Source organism: Xenopus laevis, chromosome 8L (genome assembly GCF_017654675.1).
Source record: "Xenopus laevis strain J_2021 chromosome 8L, Xenopus_laevis_v10.1, whole genome shotgun sequence".
NCBI classification, from domain to species: domain Eukaryota; kingdom Metazoa; phylum Chordata; class Amphibia; order Anura; family Pipidae; genus Xenopus; species Xenopus laevis.
This window is the reverse complement of record NC_054385.1, coordinates 74,520,269-74,536,125: the sequence shown is the minus strand read 5'-3', so window position 1 is coordinate 74,536,125 and position 15,857 is coordinate 74,520,269. Positions and strand designations below refer to the sequence as shown.

The following is a 15,857-nucleotide window of genomic DNA, read 5'->3' as shown; positions in this document are numbered from 1 at the left end:
AATATGTGGCCCTTGTTTGAGAGCTGTGGGACACCTACCTCCAGTAAGTATGTTGACAATTTCTCCCCTACAAAAAACTAAAACTTTGAGTTTTACTTGTTCATTTCTTCCTGCATTCAGAGGTATTCATCCTTAACCTTAGCTGCTGGCAGGAGGAGGCCGTATTTATTGTTCAAAACGCTTGATAGAAACTTGACTTTTTTAAGATAACACTGAGCAGTCATATTTCTTAATCCCTCTTTGCAACCTGACACACATGTAATGAAGGTGTCGGGGTGATTTAAGCCTCTTGCCGTATCCCAAATGACCTCATCCCACATTGCAGTGTGTTGTGTTTGTTCCGGAGTGGGCACAGGTAAATAGATAAGGGAAAGTCATTACTAAGCTCATTTGGTCTGGGCCATTACCCACAATGCTTTTTACTGGCATTTGATCATGCTTGGTCTATTAAAGTGTCATTATGTTGCATTCAACACTCAGTGATGTGTGTGCAATAAATTAAGAATCTTGGCAGGCGGGTCTAACTTATCATGTCAATTACTCAACCACAACTTCAATTAGCTCTTTATCATCATTCCTAACTTCCTTATCAGTGCGGTACAGCAAGTGGGCCACTCGTAGTAAAGGATTTGGTTCACTATAAGTAAATGCTGAAGTTTTATTGGTAGGGGCATTTAATTATACAGTAGGCTGACAGCATTTGGACCACAAGAGAGTATTTTGATATTGGGTGTTTTAGAATTGATACTTAATCTTGACATATAGTAAAAGATGCCAGAAAGACACCATGGTGTATTGCAGAGGCCAGTGCTAAGGTAAACTACAGGGGTATTTCTACAATGACCATTTTCTATGTTCCATTCCAATTACTATTTATAGATAAGAGAGGTGAGGTCCCCAAAGCATAGAAGACTTGATGATAACATAAAATGGCACAACTCAGTTCAATAGTTTGGTGCCTAAAAATCCCTCTGAATGGAATCAATGCCTTTGCTAAATAAACTTACATTTATCATTTAGTAATGCGTATATCATAACACTGTCTTTGTGTACTGTGTACTGTCTTTTTCATTTCACCTATACAGGAACAAATTCACCATTTTTCCCTACATACTATATTCCTCCTTTGGGAGATATATTCTGTTGTCCTTGACAGTGCATGTGCTTGGGCAAGAAAACATGTTTTACATTACTTGAGCGCACTGCCCCACCTGTGCATCCATCTTGTGGAAATATAGCCCTGTGTTCCCCGAACGGCATTTGAATATGACAAACCTTCACTCAGTCTTCACTCTATAAATCATTTGTAATTAAATATGCCCTCCCTATTCCTAATAAATCTGCAGTCCTGGCCCACGGCCCAAAATAATTGACTTAGCTTCACCACAAGAAAAGCTTGTAAAATGATGGATGTTAACCCACTTCTTTCCACAAACAGAAGAAATCAAAATCAGCTGAGATCCATAAAGGGCAGGATGTAGGACTGAGACAAAACATTGAGAGGAGGTTGGGGGTATTAATTAGGCCAGGGTTGAGATGGTAGCAAAGGAACATATAAGTTAACAGACCCCATAGTTCTTTATAAGGCTGTACAGACAGGTCCTTGCTGATGTGCCAGATTCAGATGAAATCTTGCATGTTGCAGCAAAATGCATGAAAAGCAACTAAAAAGACTCACATATAACTCACAGGATTTTGTGTAAAAGCCCTGACGGCCATTTAACAGCAGGATGGGTTTGGATATATAATTGCATTGATGTCATTAAGTGAAGACCAAATTCACTTCTGTGTGTGTTTTTAAAAGAATAACTACAACTTCAACTGGTTTTCATTTCTTATTATTTGTGATTTTTGCGTTGTTTTGATTCTTATTCAACAGCTCTCCAGTTTGCAATTTTAGCAATCTGGTTGCTAGGGTCCAAATTACCCTAGCAACCATACATTGATTTGGATGATGTACTAGAATATGAATAGGAGATGGCCCAAAAAGACAGATCAGTAATAAAAAGTAGCAATTACAACATGTATGTAGTTGTACAGTGCAGCTGTTTCTAGATAGGGTCAGAGACCCCCATTTGAAAGTTGGAAAGAGCCAGAAGAAGGCAAATAACTAAAAAAACTATGAAAAAGGAAAAATGAAGGCCAATTGGAAAGTTGCTTAGAATTACCCATTCTATAACATTCTTAAACTTAACTTAAAAGTGAACCCTCCTTTAAGAACACATAATACTGAAGATCAGCATCAGACCCCGCCTCATCTTTCATCTCAAGTGCTTATTTTTTGGGCCTGGATACTACTGCAACTTAAATGAGAACTGTGAAGTATACATTCCCCACATATCCCCTATGCCTTGCTGTACACCAGCATGCGATGGGTTAATGCTGTACCTCTGGCTCACCTGAGGTGTAATTGGTAGTAATTGTGGCCTGCTGAGTCACACACACACACTGACTGTGGAAAGCAGGAGCTGAAAACCTGTTTGATACTGTGAGTTGAAAAGCCTTGTTTTGTTTTTTTGGGATTGGGATGTACATGTAAACACTACACTGGGGTACTTGAGCTGGGCAAGCAAAGCATTCATTTGTGTTTTCCTGAAATGGCTTGTAATAAAGCTAGCTGCGTTATTGGGATCTGCAGATGGATGTTATTGCCAACAAGCGCTTATTCCTCACATAAAATGAATGTATAAAAAAGGCAGAGTTATTCTTGAAAATAGTGAACATTTAAAGAGCCAGTCTCCCATTTGAACTTTGCTATTAAGAGATATCAACTTATTTTGTTGATGGCAGCAATTTCAGTCTATCAGCCACGTGTGACAAAGGCTTCAGCGTATGGTTGGCAGCAGGACAGAGCACAATATTTTGTGATTGGATTTCCCAGGCAAAGTTGTTTGTTTTTGCAACACTGAAAGGGCAACAAATGAGAGTGTTACCAAGTGCCTTTTTATACCACAGCATTGTTCATACAGGCACTAGGCTTTGAAGGAACAGCGTCATGGGCAGCTGCAAAAGATGTTGAGGTTGTTGGACAAAATACTAGTTATCGAGGATGCGGCTACAAATACACACAGGATAACACAGAGTACTGTTATTTGTTTGAGAAGTGAAGGCTTGCAAAGAACCTGAGAGACGGAAGCCACACTGGGTAAAGGTGCCATTGGTACAAAAAGTAATAAACTTCCAGAAACTGAAACTGTCAGCAGACAGAATCACAGCCAAGAACTGGGAATGTTGCTGAATCTGTTGGATATACAAAAATAGAGCCACATGTTGAGTTGCCAGAAATCCCTGGTGTGGAGGAATCCAGTGCATTCCTGTCAAGTTCCTTGGACTTCTGGTAAGACCTTTGTTTTTTGTCAGGTAGTGAGTGACACCTTTTTGTGGTGAAAGGCAACTCTCCACCCTGTTTGATTTGGTCCAAGATAAAAATTACAGTCCATTATGTGCCCCTGAAAATGTCAGACAATTATTTTCTATAAATTTGCCGAACCGGTGCCCCTGAACAAAAGCTGAGGAATGTGGATAAATACAGTTTCTGTGTTTGTTGCATGAATGTTAGACAGGATGATTTAACCTGAGGTTAAGAGCCTGAAATTGGGGTTGGTTCTGTTAATACAGAGAATGGAGTTATTTATATTAATAAAAATGCAAAGCATCTTTACCTGTAACAAATCCTGGTATGCAGCTTGGTGTTATCATCCCCATACATGTTATTAAAGACATCTATTTTGCAATACATGTTGTGTTTGGGGGGGGGAGGCAAGAAAAAAGTGAAAGCCTCAGTTTCATTCATTGTAAAACTGTGTTTATGGGTAAGACAAGATGTAACTCTGGTTGAGATAAAATATCTGATACTACAAATAAGTCATGTGACAAAAACTGGTCCAAACTGTTAGAGGGGATCTAAACACCAAAAACTTGATGTATTTGGGGTGCTTCTTTAAGTATTTTTGCAGCATATATTAATTTGATATGTTTAGTAGTTTTTGAGATGTTTGCATTTGCAGACTAATGCCAGGTTTTTGGCTCAATTGATAGTCTGCAAAGCTCAGGGTTCAATGAATACTGGAAGTGCATAGAAAGTGTATAGACAGAGTACTGTGATTTCTCCCGTTTCGCTTTGCCAAAAATGTATTCATATATATTCATAATTTATTCAATTTATTTATATATAATCGATTACGAATTCATGACAGACAAATTTATTTGCCCGTCACTACTGTTAGTACACAAAACAAAATCTAACTGTAACATCACATTGCAATGGGAGGGAACAATATGCCAGCTTTCCACACATGTATAAACAAAAACAGAGAGGGAATTCTCTATACTCCCAATGAGTAACTCATACTGTTTTATTTTGATTTATTTATGTAACACTGACATAATCCATAACACTTTACATAGATTACAAGTCATTCACTTTAGTCCATGGACTTTTCAATGTAAGGTCACATTATGGTTAATTTTATAAGGGGCCAATTAACTTCTTAAATATTTAATTGCAAATACAGATATGCGGTCCCTTATTTGGAAACCTTAGCTACCAGTTTGCTGAAATTGCAAATTGGAGAGTTGCTGAATAAAAAGTTAAATAATTAATACTCAAAACAAATAAAAAAAAAAATGAAAACCAATTGCATATTGCCTCAGAATATCACTCTCTATTTCATACTAAAGTTAAATTAAAGGTGAACAATAACTTTAAGGTATGGCGATCAATTCATTGTTTCTTTTACTTTTCATTTTTCAAAAAGAAGGCGATTGGGGTGGGTACAGAATAAAGAAGGGATGAGACTTTAAGGTATGGTGGTCAAAATTACAGAAAGATCTCTTATCTGGAAGAACCCAGGTCACAAGCATTCCAAAAAATAGATTCTAAACCTGTATTAAGTGAATAGCAATAGTCTAAATAGCCTCATTGAAAGTATGTTTTGCTAATGTAGAGGCTGAATTTTTTTTGTTTTCAGAAAAATTTTATTTGAAAAATAGTTTGGGGAAGCACCTATGGCTTCATCAGTTTGGATAGATCTCTATTAATAAAGCAAGTTAATGTTGCTGTTTTATCTTAGTCACCTTTGAAAAGGTTTCCGTCTCTGAGATTGTGAAGGGGTTATCTGCGCACAGTGTTCTGTGTCCGTACAAAAAATTCCAAAAAGAACTGAGGTTAGAAAACAGTTATTTCACCAACAAAACTGCGCAGTTATGCATTTCTCTCCACGATACAGGGGCACAGTAAGCTTCTGGCAGATCTCAGTTGTGTGGTTTGGGAGGGGGCCAAATTGAAAAAAGAAACAGATTTTCATTTTTTCTAAGCCATTTATCAGTTGACTTACTTGTGTGCTTTGAATTGTTGTTGTTTTGGAAAGTGAAATATTTATCTGACTTTCTGTCAGAAGGCAGCAGTTGTTGAACAAAAATGTATTGATATTCAGAGTATTAGTTTTCACATCTCAGCTGAAGAGAAGCAGTCCCATAGCACAAAAACACATTTCTACATAGTTTTGGATCCACAAATACAGATCACAAAACCTTGTACTGCACAAAGGCAAAACCTGTCTATAGTTGGGTATCTGATTAGCATACTGCCCTGGGCATGCGTTCAATAACAGTGGGTGAATGTCAGTCTTGAGGGTGTTCTTAGGAGTGATATGAGCCTTTTCCCCAGAATTCTCTTTTCACCCATGGTTTTGGAATATAGATGGCATTTGGTGTCTGTTTCCATCTCTCCTATCTTATCCTATCCCCACAAATTGTGATTGTAGGAAGTGGATAGAAAGGTTATAATCTGTGAGTAACCGATTTAGCGTTGCCTTAATTTCGTTTTATTATAATGACCCTCATGACCCCTCCCGAACCACATTATTGGGAACTGCAGTGTTGTTGGTAGCCTCCCTCCCACAATACTTCATTTTCCTAATCAGATAGGAAACAAAGCACATTCCGGCTTGTCCAAGCAGGGAATTGAAATGGCATGGCTGTCCTCGGTGTGGCACAACTTTGCATTAAGCCTGCAATACAAGAACACAGTAAGCTTCCTGCAGTTCTCAGTGATGGTGTTTGGGAAGTGCCACTTGCAGTGTACAGGCTCCTTCTCCCCATTCTGTTTCCCTCTCTTCCTTCAAGGCTTTGGCTTGGCGTGTGCATGGGACTGTCAATTAATTCTTGATCATACACAACCATTAAAGGAGAATCAAACCCTAAAAATAAATATGGCTAACATGCCATATTTTATATAATGACCTTATTAACTAACTAACTAATTAACTAACGTTTCAGCTTCTCAATAGCAGCAATGATCCAGGACTTCAACTTGTCACCGGGGGTCACCATCTTGGAACATGTCTGCGACACTCACATGCTCAGGGGGCTCTGAGCAGCTGTTGAGAAGATAAACTTAGGGGTTGTTGCAAATTATCAAGCAGAAAATTAGGTTTGCCTGTAATATTAGCTGATGCTCCAAAGCAAATTATTAAATTCTGTATTAATTACTAATCAACTGTATATTACAACATTTGTGTTCTATGTGTACTGTATATTTGGTCGGCCCATAAGTTCAATAAGTGACATCAGCACAGATCATGTGCTGTGAATCAGCAGACAATAAGATGGGGAGCTACTGGGGCATCTTTCGAGACACAGATCTTCACTGCTAAAGGGATGTGATTGCCTTGGGCTGGTACAGAAGCCCAAACCAAAACATAATGTGCAACATTTCTAGCCTACTTCTTTAGTTATGCTTTAGTTTTTCTTTAAACAATGGGAAAGCTTTCCTTTTTTTGTATTTTTTAGAGATGGTAGCTTTTTGTTTTGGAAAATAGTGTTTTTTTTCCCCTAAACTGCTACAACGTCATGTTAATGTTCTGCACCTACCAAGATATCCTTCTCACTTATACCCAGCCTTCTCACACTATTGCTGTTGCCTCACAGGGATTAGCCCTGTTCAATTAATATTGATTGCAAAATAACCTATTAACCTGTGGAGATAAGTAAAAAGGATACTCAAATTGTATAAAGTAACTCCTTTTTTTTACAAAAATAAGTGTGTTTTATCTCCTTCAGTTCATTGTTTTGTAGCTCTTGGGCTCAAGAAACTTGGTGTACATCCTCCAGAGGAGTTTAAAAAAAGTATAATGTTCCATTTTGTGTTATTAATGAGACCCCTGACACATGGCCAAAATTTTAAGGATTAGCGATGACCTCTGGGTGAGAACGAGAGTCCACTACAACTGCCAAACTAGAGTCTAATGAGTTCATTTGAAAGCAATTGGTAATTTACCAAAATTACTGTATTTCACTTATTTGTGTCTCCATGCATGGACCAACAGGTACTACAAACTTGGCTAAACTAAGTCCAGTTGGCAAATAATGCAGGCCTCTCTATGGCCACCTGCTTATTGGTTTCAAGTGGAAGCAAATGCTTTCTGTATTAATGAAAGTACTGATTTAACAATAACGGTGCATTAAGGTATTTATTTAAAATCTATATATTTATTGGATGTTTTCTATGGGGGGCAATAGGAAGTGCTGTTTCTGCCATGAGCTAAATTGAGAAACGTGCCCCCTTTCCTGGTGGTTAATAAAGTTCCCTTGCTAACCAAAAGGGTAATGGCACTCATGGGGTTTTGACACCTGTGGGGAATCTGTGAAAAATGTTGGCGATAAATTTCCTGAAATACTTTTGCATCCTAGGTTTCAATTGCATTTGTTATCCTCCTATAGGCAACAAATCACCTGTGTGCCATCACCCTAAGAGATGAGTTTTTGTTATTTAACCAGAAGTAGTGAGCTTATGCATACACTTGTACATACTATAAACTAATAAACACAATACAATTCAATACATGGATGCAGAAAACTTTGAACATCTGTCCCACGATGTAAGTCATCCAAACTCTAATGATGTGTAACCTTAATTTACCCAGATCAAAAAGTTGGGATCCTATTAATTAATTGTTACAAAATGTTTTACAAACCTTCATTTAAGAAGATCATAAAATATGATGATGATTTTGTATTACAATAGCTGGAGTCAGAACAGCTAAAGAAAGATGCTTCAATACAACGGGCTTAGCGAAAACTTGAAGCAGAAGTGCAGACAAGGTGTGGTTTAATGAATCTAAGAGTGAGAGTTTGCCAAATTGAGCAAGGAACCAGCATTCACCAGAGCATGTCTACCAGGTGACAAGATGATGCAAGAGCAACAGGCCTTATTTCTTTGAGCCCAAAGCTATAAATCTGTTGAGTCAGAGGAATAAACAGTTGAGCCTATGAGCCAACTTTTGGACATTTTTTTTCTGAACCTCCATTTGAGTATGATGGGGACTGGGATGCAATTAGTCTTATATCACAGCAGGAGATGTGACTGATTGTGCTCTCATGAAGAACAGCAGCAGTTAAAAAAAAATTCTCCAACTACATTATCTTCACATTCAAATGATGAAAGCTCTGGCACTGCCAGAATGTTAAAGAATGGGCAATTCTCAGCAACTTTAGTTGAACTTGATTTCTTATACTCATTTTGCAGTTTAAAGATGCTTTCTGGTTGTGAAATTCATGGAAACCAGCAACCAAAAAACTTGCTCTGTAAGGCTACATCTTTACTGCCATTATCTGGGATGTAGAAATTCCATACTAAAGAGCAACAGAGCAAAAAGTGAAATAATTAAAAAGGCACAAAAATATTCCTGGAAAGAATGTCTCCTGCAACTGCAAAATGGGAAAACTCTCTTCGAGCCTTACACATTGTCTTTGGGCGCAAGTAAACACTTTTAGTTCCTTGTTAATCTGTATTCTGCATTAGGCATTCCCCTAGCAAACAATTTCAGAATCTGGTTAAATAGGATTATTCAAACATTCTATTCCAGGGAAGTAATTGCTGCAAAACACCAGAACTAAGCAGATAGATGCCTGTGTGTTTATAATGAATATAGATCATCTCAGCAAAACACCGGAGAACTGAAACTATTTCCTATGCCTCAGAATAAGGAATATTGATTTTGGAGTTGGGTCAGCATGCATTCAGACCGGAAGCAAAATAAACATTTATCTTATGGGTTCCATAAAGATCTGCTTGAAAAATGAGGCCAGTGTCACCAAAATCCATGTGTGAGAAAGGCAGGGGGCCTGGCTGAAACCCAAATAAAATCTTGACCCCCATTAATAACACAAGAAGTTGGCTCCTCACGTTCAGAGGTTTCCGCTCCCCCTTGTGTCACCACAGCAAATCTGCTGTTCCATCTGAACCTATCACTGCTCAACAAAACCCACACTCCCCAAACCTATGCCTCAAATAAAGACCTTAATGAAAAGCATACCTTAGACATTTTCTACAGCATGAAACTCACTCCATGCCTTTGTCACTTTATAGAGTAATATGAATCTTTGCATCCTGGTGTCTATATTTATTTTGTTGTTTAGCTCTTAAAGTACAAGGAAAGCCCTATTCAGCGAGGAGTACAGAAATGTTATGCACCCAAAGTTAGAACATAGATTGGCTAGACTTGTTCCTAGGGCTACTGCTCCTCTTAGGAAAAAACTGCACTAGCCTTTGGAAGTTTGAAATGCTGTGCCATACATCTTATCTTGCCTCCCTAGTCATATCTCAGTCAGATGTAGATGCATGCATGAGTAGGAATGTGAGATATAGGGAATTTGCGGTAATGCGCATATGCATATCTATAAATCTGAGTCTAAGTCTGACAGGGAACTGAGTAAGCAAGGTAAGATGGCTCTGCTGTGCTTTAATTTAAACTTCCCAGGCCATTTCCTAGACTTATAACTCACCTACCCCATAATAATAATTGTAAAAAGTGCTTCAAATCACTGATATCCTCATGACTTTGATCTGATTGTGATGTTCCTGGTCATAAAAAGTTTTTTTCCATATACAGTATAATGGGTAATGTATTACATATCCTTATAGTAGTATGCTCATACCCAGGCCTTAATAATTACATTAGATCGATAAACAAGGGAGGCTGGAAGAATCAAAATATTTTCTTGAGAATAAACTGTTATTTACAACATACAGTACAGGAATTAAGCAGAACGAATAAATTATCCAGAGCAATAAGAGATAAAGATGAAGCACTAGGTATTCTAAAACAGGTTCTGAGTATTTTGATCTCTGGAAGCATTTTTCTGGATTTTATTCCCATAAGATGGCAGAAGAACAGTCAGAGCTTTTGGAACAAGTATATGCCAAATAAATTCCCTTTTTCTTGAACTATTTATAATCACGGGGTTTTATGTGTAACTCTCTAGGATACCCCAAGACGTTCTAGTGATGAAATTGTTACCCATGGGAGGTATATCATAAATACCACACCAGATACTGAGAGCATGCATTAGTCACTTTCAAATGGCCTCTCTGATCTAAAGACGGTCAAAATTTTTCTGATTATTAATTATGGAAGAGAAAATAGCTTAAAAATTAAGCATTAAAAGAACTGATTAACCTTTGCAACCCCCACTCAATCCCATGTCAGTGTTTAATACAGAAACATATCCCTCACATTATTCTTTCTGAATATCACAGCAGTGGAAGACCAAGAGGCAGGAAAATCATGAGAATCGTGTATTGTCTAAATTTATTGGGTAACTAAAGCCAAACTAATTGAAGTTTTGCCAAACTAGTTAATGTTTTGCTCTCTGCACCAGGCTGCTGCATGATTTTCTGGGTATAGCTGGTATATGCAAAAGAGCCTCCAGTCCTCCTTTCTTCCCATAGAACATGCAGGATGTGTCATGGGGGGACCCTCTAAAGAGCGAAGGATGTACATAAATATACTTGCTTGTATGGAAAATGAGGATCTGTGTAATTAGATAGATATACAAATTAGACACATATAAAACATAATATAAAAACAGCTAATTGTACACAAACACATTGGCAATATTCCAATTAGATTAGTATGAATTTATTTGCAAATCTACATTCATTATATTATTTTCAATATCCAAGGAGATATATATATATACACACACAATGCAACCTATAGCAGGAACAATTTGTTGTGAAGAAAGATTATAATGTAACACACAAAGTTATATTCTCCCGCAGACAAAAAGCAATCCATACATTATAAAACCATTTGGTGCCACATGTTTAAGGAATAGATACAAATGGTTTCATATCTGCCAATAGCTGCCTCTTTGGTTTCTAGGATATAATACATTTTACAGATTTTTGCACGTTTAGGTGTGCCCCTCTCTGATTGGAAAGACATATCTGTTATATTAAGACAAGTTTGCTTCAAAAGTTTTTGCATCGTTATATTGTTTTCAGCCAATCCTCAGATTGTGCCAATGTTCTTTTGCTGCCTTTTGGACCGAAGAGACCCTTGCAAATAATTCACTCTACCATGTATAATTTTTATTCCTGAACCAACACGTATATTTTTTTAGTTACAATATTGGTGTTGTATTCAGCCTGGTCATGTACTTTCAGAAAGAGCCAGTGCTGCACTATGGAACTGCTTTCAGACAGACTATTGTTTCTCCTACTCTATGTAACTGAAGGAGTTGCAGTGGGACATGTATTTTTACTATTGAGTGCTGTTCTTAAATCTACCAGGGAGCTGTTATCTGGTTACCATCACATTGTTCTGCTGATGGGCTGCTGGGGTGTGGATGATATTACTCCAACTTGCAGAGCAGCAGTAAAGAGTGACTGAAGTTTGTCAGAGCACAAGTCACATGCCTGGGGGCACCTGGGAAACTGACAATATGTATAGCCCTGTGTCAGATTTTCAAAATTAAATATAAAAAAATCTGTTTGCTCTTTTTAAAAATGGATTTCAGTGCAGAAGTCTGCAGCACTATTAACTGATGCATTATAAAAAAATAAGGGATTCCCATGACAGTTTCCTTTTTTTCAATTAGTCTTTCTTATAAGGAAATGCCTGTAATCTGCTAAATGTTCTACTCTTCTGGCAGTGACTCACTGTGACTTTTAAAATGTCTAGATGTGGTGTCCAAAATTCATGTAAATTACTATTATAGATTTACAAGATTGTATCTTACACTTGCCCAGTTGCCCTTGTATTGTAGAGTTGTAGCAGGTACAGCATATTCTGATATACAGAGAACCTGCTCCCATCTTAAACAGTGTGCAGTTTTTATCCACTCAACTGGAAACTCAACGGAGCTGGATACTGCTAAGAATGCAGCCAGTTTGTTTTTATTTTGCCATTATGATTTTCTGGAGGAATTACAACAGATGTGTTTGAACTATATAGTTTTCTAATCTGGCAAGTAAGACCCAAAATTGTATTTGCAAATGCTGTAATAATAGATTAGCAGTTACTTGACATTTTCCAGTCAGGATCTCCTTGGAGGAACAACCTTTGGTCAGGAGACATGTAGCACATAACAAAGTTACATATATAACAACATTTTGTTATATTTTATTTAGCCATAGTTCTAAAAATATCCAGGACCTCACATATATTAAGAGAAATACCATTCATGTAATCCCAAATGTCTAAGGAGAATATACAGCAGTCTCATAAACAAATATTGGCCTTTGGATAACGGTATATTTATTTTGACGTTTGCAAGTATTGGCAGGCTTTAGTGGTGCCCATCACTCAACAGAACAGGATACACTTGTAGATTGCAAACACAGGCCACTGATTTATTGTCCTTGTTCCACATGAATAGGTAAATACAAATAAAGATTTACAACTTCTGTAGGTACAATGTGTTAATAGGGAGTTTAGCAGCTAAGCGTAGTCACAAGATAGCTATTAGTAGTGCACCTATACCATAGCTTTTTCTTAGGTTCTCTTGCATAGTAAATCAAATTGCATTTTACTAGCTATGCAGATTTTGAATGGGCTTGTCAACAGATTAAGATATTGTATCTGTGTTCAACTTAAAGGGTTAGATGTGGTGCACTGTAATAATACTTCTACATTACCATCTGATTAAGAAGCCAATGTATCTCCAAGCATTTAAACACCCTGCTTTAAAAAGAAATGACATGTTGGCCCACTAAAAGTTATCATATGTTCAATACTTTCTCCAACTTTGCTTAAGAGATTTTTGTGGTCTAAATAACAGCAATCTGTGGGATGCATCTCCTTTTTATAAACTGTTAGGAAGACCTCCCAGGAATATAAAATACCTCTATGGGAACTGATCCACAAAAAAAGATATTATGACACTGGAAATACATCAGAGATCTGAGTTATGAATATAGACAAACCCAAACTGTGGGTTATTTACACTGGAACTGAGACTGCTAAAAGGGAAAACCATTTCTTTGTGTAAATATTCAAGGTTAATACAAAAACGTGGGGAATTTATTTTATCTTACGTTCTAAGAAGCCACAATGACATCCAAATAGGGCAAAGGCATATTTTGGCATGTTCAGTAAATGTTGTTTGCTATTGTATGTAGTGAGACAGAGCTGATATATATATATGTATGTATGTATGTATTTATGTATATGTACATATATATTTTATATATATATATATATATATATATGTATATTCACTATATATGATAGACACTTAATTGAAACACATGATTCACATTGAAATGCTGATTGAAAGAGGGCACTGATTGGTTTGTAATGGAGCACTTTATTTAATGTGTTTTTAGAAAGTTTTTGTATCATCCTTGAAAAAGGTCCAAATGTGGACCAAAACGTCGGTTTGATACCATGACAATAAAAAGTATTACATTTTAAAAGGGAGTGCTGGTCTACTGATAATTGATATACATACAATTACCGTGCACCCCGCCATTAGCAACAGCCGTGGAGTGCGGATACTCATTGGAAAGAGTATATATATATATATATATATATATATATATATATATATATATATATATATATATATATATAACATGTTTGAGAATCCGACTAACATGCTGAGATGGATTTACCTCCTTTCTTCTTTAAGAAACTCTAGAGTGGGTTTTACAAGGAGCTCTGTTTGCCTTCATCTAGCTCAATACTAATTGACTGGTTCAGGTTGAATTCAAAGCAAGCAGTCATATGCAACAGCATTAGCTTTAATTTTATTAAAAATGCACATTGTATCAACAGCCACTAAGTCAAGTAGTGGTACATAACAATAAATAGTTTTCCAATCCACTGATTTAGCTTTTTAAAGGAAAACGTAAGTTTAACTAAAGAAGTCTCCAAAGATGCTCCTGTAGCTCTCCATCTTTTTTTTCTGCTGATTCACTATACATGCTCTGTGCTGCTATTACTTACTGAGCTTAGGGGTTGGCACACAATATACTGAATATAACATAAATATCGCAATACAGGGCTGATTAATAAATCAGATTATTGGTATATCACAGCTCAGAAACCAGCACAATTAGCATTAGAATTTAATAATCAGTCCTGTAGCATCAGTTTATATTACAGGCAACCCTCATCTTTTGCTTGATGATTTGCAACGTCCCCTAAACTTAGGATTTAGTTCTCCTTTAAACTTTGTTAATAGGACATACATTTTTTAGAAATACAAGTATCCCGAGGTACATAAAAGTGAGGCAGGGGCACACTACTTGTGAGACACATGGTTGCATACAGAAGCATGATGCCTTCCAGGTATAGAGGCATGCAAATGAATCACAGGCAATTGAATAAATTGTGCTTTGCTTATTGCAAGAGTTTTAGTTTACAATGCTTTTTGTAATGTATTTATTGATAATAAATGTTTTTAATGGGTTATTAACTATTATTATATTGCAGGCAATGAATTTTATGCATCACTATGGATTGGGACTTTTATGCTGATTAATGATGGACATGTTTGAAACTTTGTATAAATTGCTGGTGAAGGGTTAACTGAAAAAATGGGCAATCACATGGGTTTGAAGGGTATTTAATGCTATGTGTTCACTAAGTGTGCAATGCACCTGAGGAAGGGGTTGTCCCCGAAAAGCTTGTGCCACATCTCTGCTGCAATAAATGCTTTGAAGGCAGAAGCCGAAGTATGGTGTGCTGCTTTTTTCCCCTTTTTCGAGAGATTACTGTGTTGGGCTTGAAGCAGCCTGGGATTGAATGCACCCTATAAATATCAAGTAAGAACACTACTTCCTGCTTTGCAGCTCTCTTGGTTTCCACTGACAGACAGTAACCAATCAGTGACTTGAGGGGGGGGGGCACATGGGTCATATCTGTTGCTTTTGAATCTAAACTGAATGCTGAGGATCAATTGCAAACTCACTCAACAGAAATGTCCCACGTGGCCCCCCCAAAAATCACTGACTAACTCAGAGTTATAGAGCAAAGAAGTTGTGATCTATTCTGTTCGACATCCGCTCACTCCAGCCTTTATAGATTACATTTTTGGCTAACTAACTATATTAGAAACATTTTTTATTTTGCACAGCCTATTTATTTACCCAGTTTTTTTATTTTTACACTAAAGTGTTCCTTTAAAGATTATGCATACGACATATTCATGCTGGCCTGCAGGGTTAATGAGCATTTTCTCTGTGTCATTAGGAGCTTAAATTGGTTTGTGTGGATCTGCCGAAGAAATCATTCTGTCAATGTGCCGTCTGTTTGTGAAGGAACCAAACTTGAATCTGTGCCTAGTCTCCTCACTAAAGAGGGCATTACATAACACTAGACGTCAATGTGCTTTGTTAGGTTAATCATCTGCTTGTGTATTGTGCCGCATAATGCACCCACTCCAACTCTTGACAGGACAGGCTGCCAGCTACCGCTCATTTCTGAGTAGAGAGCTGGGAACTCATTCGGTTTCATTCTCTCTAAAAGACTTTTATCCCACTGCATTTCAAAAGGTGATCGAGGTCTGACCTTCCTGCCCCATTAGAGTCTAATTCCATTCATTGGCAGAAAAATATGCCATGA

General features: G+C 37.2%; 1 long non-coding RNA gene across 2 annotated transcripts in view; it reads left to right on the top strand.

Moving 5' to 3' along the window:
* The first annotated feature begins 2,218 nt into the window (after positions 1-2,218).
* Positions 2,219-15,857, top strand: part of LOC121397069 — an 88,008-nt gene continuing 74,369 nt past the window's right edge. For both annotated transcript variants that reach the window (XR_005963415.1, XR_005963416.1), the window contains exon 1: positions 2,219-3,337. This is a non-coding gene — a long non-coding RNA (uncharacterized LOC121397069). The remainder of the gene's footprint in view (positions 3,338-15,857) is intronic.